At 42.3% G+C, this 6,666-nt stretch overlaps 1 long non-coding RNA gene across 1 annotated transcript in view; it reads right to left on the bottom strand.

Moving 5' to 3' along the window:
• Positions 1-4,916: 4,916 nt before the first annotated feature.
• Positions 4,917-6,666, bottom strand: part of LOC102018759 — a 6,422-nt gene continuing 4,672 nt past the window's right edge. The window contains exon 2 of the long non-coding RNA XR_261606.1: positions 4,917-5,226. This is a non-coding gene — a long non-coding RNA (uncharacterized LOC102018759). The remainder of the gene's footprint in view (positions 5,227-6,666) is intronic.

Genomic DNA, 6,666 nt, shown 5'->3' with positions numbered 1-6,666 from the left:
AAATTAAAGGAGGAAATGTTTATTTAGCTCACAGTTTGTGGAGGTTTCAGCCCATAATCAGCTGGTTCCAGGCAGGATGGCTAGGCACAGGGTCAACACTTAAGGCAGCAGAAGATAGAAAAGCAACAAGAACAAAAGGAGGGAAGAACAAGTCTGTTTTCCTTCCTTATATTGTAAGCACGTGACCCACATCCCATGGTGGGAGTACCACTCACACCGTCTCCTTGCCCTTCTCTTGCATAGGATGAGGATGTTTGCCAAAGGAGAATCCTAGCCCCTGCTGAGTCACTTAGTTAAACTTTAAACCTCAAGTTAACACAATGTATCAAACATTACAGTTGGTGAGGTGGCGGGGTGCTGTAGGGTGCCTTTCTGCCCCTGACCCACATGGTGGGGATAGACTCAGGCTGTACAGTCCCATGGTGCAAAGCTGCTTAATTCCCCACACCACTCTGACCTCAGGTCACAAGGGTGGGGTTAGCTTTTCCATTTACTATGCACCCCTGTAGTCTTTAATCTTGTTCCTGGAGGTTCCAGTTAGTGCTCTGTGTTTGTAGTTGAATTTCTCTGAGTAGCTCTGAACAAGGTTCCTCCTCTGTTCACCCATACCGTCCCTCTAATGAGAGCACTTCGGTGGCTGATTTGAAGATTGCTTGGAATGGGGAGGAAGAGTGCAGCAGGAATTACAGTCAGGGGCTATTACAGTTATCCTTTCCAGGGAATGAAGCACGGATGCTCTTCTACTTACATGGGGTGTACATCCTGACAAATGCATCATAAAGGGGAAATGCATTCAATACACTTAACCTATCAAGTATCACAGCTTAACTACCTAGTACACTATAGAGTATGTGCGGCTTCCCCTTATGAGTGTGGGGCTGACAGAGAGCTGCTGCTCACTACTCAAAACAGCCATTGCAAGAGAGCTTCCTACCACAGAAGTCCACAATGGAAAAGGTCAAAATTTAAAATTCTAAGTACAATTTCTACTTAAGACATATTGTTTCACACTATTGTTAAATCTAAAGAAAATTTAAAATGAACCATCATTACTAGGGAACAACCTGTAGTATAATATAGGTTGTAGAATGTAAGTCTGAAAATAATTTACAGATAGGTAAAAATCAGACATTCTATTAGAAACCTGAGACATAAGGGGAAAAGGAAAAAATGACGACTGTTGTAGGCCAAGCATGTTTAGAGGTATAGACGGAAATGGATATATTACATTTCAGTTGTTAGAGAAGCTGATTAGGTTTATAGAGAAATTAAAAAGCAGGCTAGAGTTCAGGGAAGTGGTATGGACCAGGTGTCCTGCTGGGCAGAGTCTTCAGGCTCAGACTGAGGGTCACCTTCACTGCCACATCTTCCCTTATGTCTCTTTTCACTGTGTCAAGTCTGAGGTAAGAAGCCCTCCTCTGTTCACTGAACTTATTGCTCTGTGTTATAATTACAAAACTGTAATAATCAGTTTACCCATCCTTTGTGAGTCGAGTTGTATTTATTCTCAAGTTCATACGCTGAAATCTTAATCTCCAATAATTCAGAATGTGACCTTAATGGTGAGTAAACTCCTTGCAAATGTAATTAGTGAAGATGAAATGATTCGGTTTGGCACTGATTCAGTGAGTCCTTACATGAAAGCAGAGATCAGGACTTGCACCTACAAGTCAAAGAGAACAAAGTATTCCAGTAAACTGCAAGAAGTTAGGACAAGGGGCTAGAACACTAGGACAGATTCTCCTCCACAGCCCCAAGGGAACCAACCTCACCAACTCTCTGATTTTGGATTTCTAGCCTCTAGAACTGTGAGATAATAAATTTCTATTTGAGTCAACCCATTTGTGATACTTTGTTACTGCATCCCTAGCAAACAAGAAGAGGCTCAGATGATTGCAGATGTTGTAAGCATCTTGAAGAACAGAAAGGGCACTTCTCATATTGACAATGACATAAGTTATGGGAAGGCAAGCAGAGGGAATGTGTGGTGAATAAATGTTGTCTTGTTTTGCAGATGAAATATGTCTTAAGTAAAAGAGGTGTGTAGAAGTTGGTCACAGTAGACCTCACAATTGGTGATAATCTGTGTGTGGTCTTACAGTCAGAAATCCTCTCTTGTGATTTGAGTTGATCTTAGTTGATAAAATTCTTGTGCAGGGGATTCATGAAAACTGAATTCTTCTTGGAGACTCCACCTTTAAGCCATAGGAACTCAGGAAAAACCTATGCCAGTGCCGTGGTTTGAACAAGTGCTCCCCAAAGTTGCACGTGCTAAAGGCCTGGTCCCCAAGTTGGGGGCAGTGGGAGGTGCTGTAACCTCTAGAGCTGGGGCCTACTAGGAGGTCTTCAGGTCACTGAGGCCCCATGCCTGTGGGGACTGTGGGACTCCAGTCTCTTCCTGTCACCCCCTTCCTGTCACTTCCTTCCTGTCACTAGCTCACGATGTGAGTGGTTTTGCCCTGGCCAGCGCCCCACAGTGATGGAGACTGGATCTTGACATTTGTGGAAGCTTGGACAAGTAATTCTTTGTTGTTGGAGGCTGTGCTCTGCATTTGAGGATGTTTTCCAACTTCCTTGATTGTGTTCTCCTCACTGCCAAAGCAGTTTACATCCAGTTATGGCAACCAAAAATGTCTTCCAACGTTTGCCTTCCCAGGCCAATGGAGAATCATTGCTTTCACAATGGTGACTTGAGACAGAGAGGACTGTAGTGGTACACTGAGGGCTCAGCACTTGGGCCGGCGAGCGCCTGTGCAGAGAGAGTGGACAGATGCCTGGAAGAGGTCATGTGCTTCTTGATACCTTGTTAGTTCTGTTAAACTGCTGCTCTGATCCTCACCCTATCCCATCTCATTTTGGTGGGATAGAAGACCGAGTTTAATACCTCTTCTAGGGGACTTATCCTTCTTTGAAAAAAATAGGAAATTTAAAAACATTGTATATCTTGTTGAGTGAAGCTCTGTATCTTTTCTAATGTTTTTTTTTTCATTATTTTTTATTCTTTTTAGTAGTTTGATCAATCTTGCATTCTTACATCTGGTAATCTGAGCAACTTCACTGAAGATAACAATATGTAATGTAACAACTACTGTTAATTCCTATCATTTTGTTTTGAAACCCTGTATCATTTCTATTGTTTTTGCTTTGTTTTGCATTTTGTCTATGTCGTTATTTTGTTATTTTTTTTTAAATTGTCTGTAAAATTAAAAACATTGTAATCTGTCAGCCTTGTGAGAAACATCTCCTTATGTGGCATGTAGCAAATGATGTTACCAGTTTGAGTCTAGTGACCCTGAGGGCTTTCAGAGTATGATGTGTGGAGCACAGCTCAGGGACTCAGTTACGTGCTGGCAGACATGAGCCCTTCAAGTCTCCTGGGAGATAGCTCTTAGGTATCTTAGGGACCTAAATTTGGTCCCTGGAAAGAAAATAGTACTAAGACATTCAAATAAAAGAGGGCAGATCTGTATGTTTTTCCTGTTTGGAAAAGACTTGGAGGTGACCTGTCATGCTTAGATTCATTTGTACAGAGTATGTTTTTTAATAATCATCTACTGAATTAAGAAATGTAGAGTGATGTCAAACTCATGGGCCTTGATTTGAGAGGTGGAGTTGATATGAAAAAGATACAGATAGTGTTGAGTCGTGTCACTATGAAACTTTGAGATCTATTGAAAGCCCCGGCCAGAAGTAGTGAATCATTTTTTAACGCTTTTTCAAGCCGGGGATGTAGCTCAGCAGTACAGTGCCTGCCTGGCAAGTGCAAGTTCTGAGTTCGATTCCTGACACCAAAAAAACCCCAAATAAGATAAATTTTAAAAGTTGCCTATGAATAAGCTCTTTTCAACTACAACTCTGATGTTAAAGCACGATATGTAAACAGAGGTACTGCTTCTCTGTTGGAGCTGGAGGGGAAGGAAGCTCTCCTCAGCTGGCCCATTCACACCTTGCTTTGCCTCACAATCACCTCCTGACCTGCTCTGTCCAGAAAGCCTTGTGGGGCAGTTGCTGCAAACCAGAACCATGGAATTAAAAGGGAACTGTCACTTTGCATGCGTAGGCTTCTATCCTCCTGAGTCTAAGAATGATAATCTCTTAGGAACTTGGATATGAAACTTGAGCTACAGGAACAATCACACAAAATGGGAAAATAATCTCAGTATCCCTGGGGTCTACATGGACTGAGCTGCCTCTCGAGTGGGACTCAAATTAAACAGACTGTTGGTGCAGTGGCAATGAAGGCCAAGCATGGGTAGAAGGCGGTGGTATCGGCGTGGACTGCCTAGTAGAGATTAGGGAGGAATGTGAGCCCAGGCAAGCGGTGCAGGAAACTGGCTTCTGGGACCTCAGGACTCACTGAAGCTCTCTTGAATGCTGAAAACTTTGTCATGGAGCCTTGATAAAGGAAGCAAAGAGGAAAGAGATTGTGGGGTATTTTATTCTTAGTTTAGGAGGCTGCACAAATGGCTACCAATAGGGGTTGGCTGGGCAGCAAGGAGTCCACGGGAACAAGTGCCAAATATCAGTCTGTACTCTGGAGACTGATGTCACAGTGGGCTTACGGGATTTTTTCGGCAGGAGTGGGTCCCTTGAGGGCAAGAGCTCAAGCTGACTGTTATGGACCTATGGTGGCAAACCCGGGAAAGCCGTTTTCTCCAGCCGCTTGAAGGGATGGTCTTGAGAACATCATAGCTCGATTTGTGGCCACATGTAGCTTCTAATGTCTAGAAAGGATGGGTATGGAGTTTTGAAGATCTCAGACCCATCCCATAATGAAAATATTCTTTGAAAACTTCACAGTTCAGATGAAAGAGTGAGTTTGGTGAGAAATTCATAAAACAAAATATACCCAGGCAGATATATTCAAGGCTGTTGGTAGGTCTTATTCATACAGGAAAAAATGAACCAACAGGAAGGACTGATGCAATCTTTTATTTTTTGATAGAGATTTAAAATTTTTTTCTCTGGAGCTTGTTGGTTTTGGGGATACATGGAGAGACCTGACTTTCCAATAAGTCTGAAGGGGCATCCACAGGGTGCAGATGTATTAGCAATCACTCTGTTTCACAACACATTATCACAAAATTTGGCACCTTGGTAGATGAAAGGTTTTAAGCTGAAGGAATTTGAGGAATGACAGCTTCAAGAAGGTATCCCTGGGTTTTGCCGCCCTTGTCTCTTCATTTAGGTCATAAGACTCTCTGAAGAGAAATGCTCTTCTTATCCCTGGAGGAAAGGGACATCTTTAAGATAAGGGGCATCAAGAGGAATGTGAAAGTACATGTCTAACCTCAGCTCCCACCACTCCAATCATATTTGACCACAACTCTTCATTCTTTACCAAACCTGCCATAAAAGTCCTCACTTTTAAATGAGTTTCTTGGTCATTTATCATGTCATGAAAAACTTAAACACATTTAGATGTTTTCCTCTTGCTAATAAGTTTGTGGTTACAAGGGCCTCATTCAATGAAACTACACTGGATAGAAGGAAAAGATAACCATCTTCCCTGCATTTCAAGAATACCCCAGTCACTCTATAGCCACTCTTAACTACTTTCCTTTCTGTTTCCTTCTAGTGTTATCCCTTACAGATGCTCAGTAAGACCATGGAACATCTTGTTTTCTCCTTTGCTATGTCCCCAGCACCATTAGGAATTGCATGTGTTGTCCCATGTTTTCTATGTGTTTTTTACAGGTTCCTATAGGACCATTTTAACTATGGGGCTGGGTACCATCTTTTCCTTCACATTACAAGTGGTAACCTTGGACTAAACTTGAACAGGATCACATAAGGAGAACTGTTGAAACCAGGATTTGAACTCAGCCTAGTTTCCCATCTTTAAGGTTTCAATTGAAATAAAGCCAGTCTTTTGATGAGGAAATGGATTCAAGTATTTAACTCTCAGCTGTTTTGTCCCAATGTCCTGTTACAGAACACACAGCGATTGGAGTCTTGGGTTGGTGGTGTGGGCCTGGAGTCTGTGTTACTCAGAGGGCTGGGAAAGAACAGTCGTTCAGGGCATCTGGGTGTGGAAGTTTGATGAAGGAGGAGACAACGAAAAGAGCAATCAGACATTGAGCAAAGAATGAGTGGAAACAAAGTGGAGTTAATGCATGAATGAATAAACAAACTCATGAATGAATGAGGGGATGAATTAGTTGGTGGAGTGAAAACACAAGGGCAAGGGAACACACTGTGTCATCCTCAGTGAGCTGGCCGCTCCTGTTCAGGGCTCTGATGAAAGGAGAGAGAGACTCCAAACTCCCGTCTTCCCATTGTCTTTACCTAATTTAATGCTATGCTGGCTGATCCAGACAGAACACATCCATGTATGTGTGTGTGTGTGTGTATGTGTGTGTGTTTGTGTGTGTGTGTGTGTGTGTGTGTTAAGAGCTGTTGCAAGAGCTCTTAAAGTGCCTTCTTTGAAATCTTGTGAGGAGTACTCCTTTTGAAGTCATTTCAACCAGGGTTAGAATGCCACTTCACCACTCACTCTGCTTGTGCCCTTGAAGGAATAACTTACTCTCCTTATACTTTAATTATTTTCATTATATAATATTCTACACTTCCCTGTGTTGTTAGTGGAAATGGAAATTGTACAGAATGCATACCTACCTATACACACACATACTACCTAGTGACATGTCTATTGGTCTATAAACA

The sequence above is a fragment of the Chinchilla lanigera genome, unplaced genomic scaffold (genome assembly GCF_000276665.1).
Source record: "Chinchilla lanigera isolate Chin_1 unplaced genomic scaffold, ChiLan1.0 scaffold00033, whole genome shotgun sequence".
Taxonomy (NCBI): domain Eukaryota; kingdom Metazoa; phylum Chordata; class Mammalia; order Rodentia; family Chinchillidae; genus Chinchilla; species Chinchilla lanigera.
The sequence above is the reverse complement of the archived record's forward strand: the minus strand, read 5'-3'. Positions and strand labels throughout refer to the sequence as shown.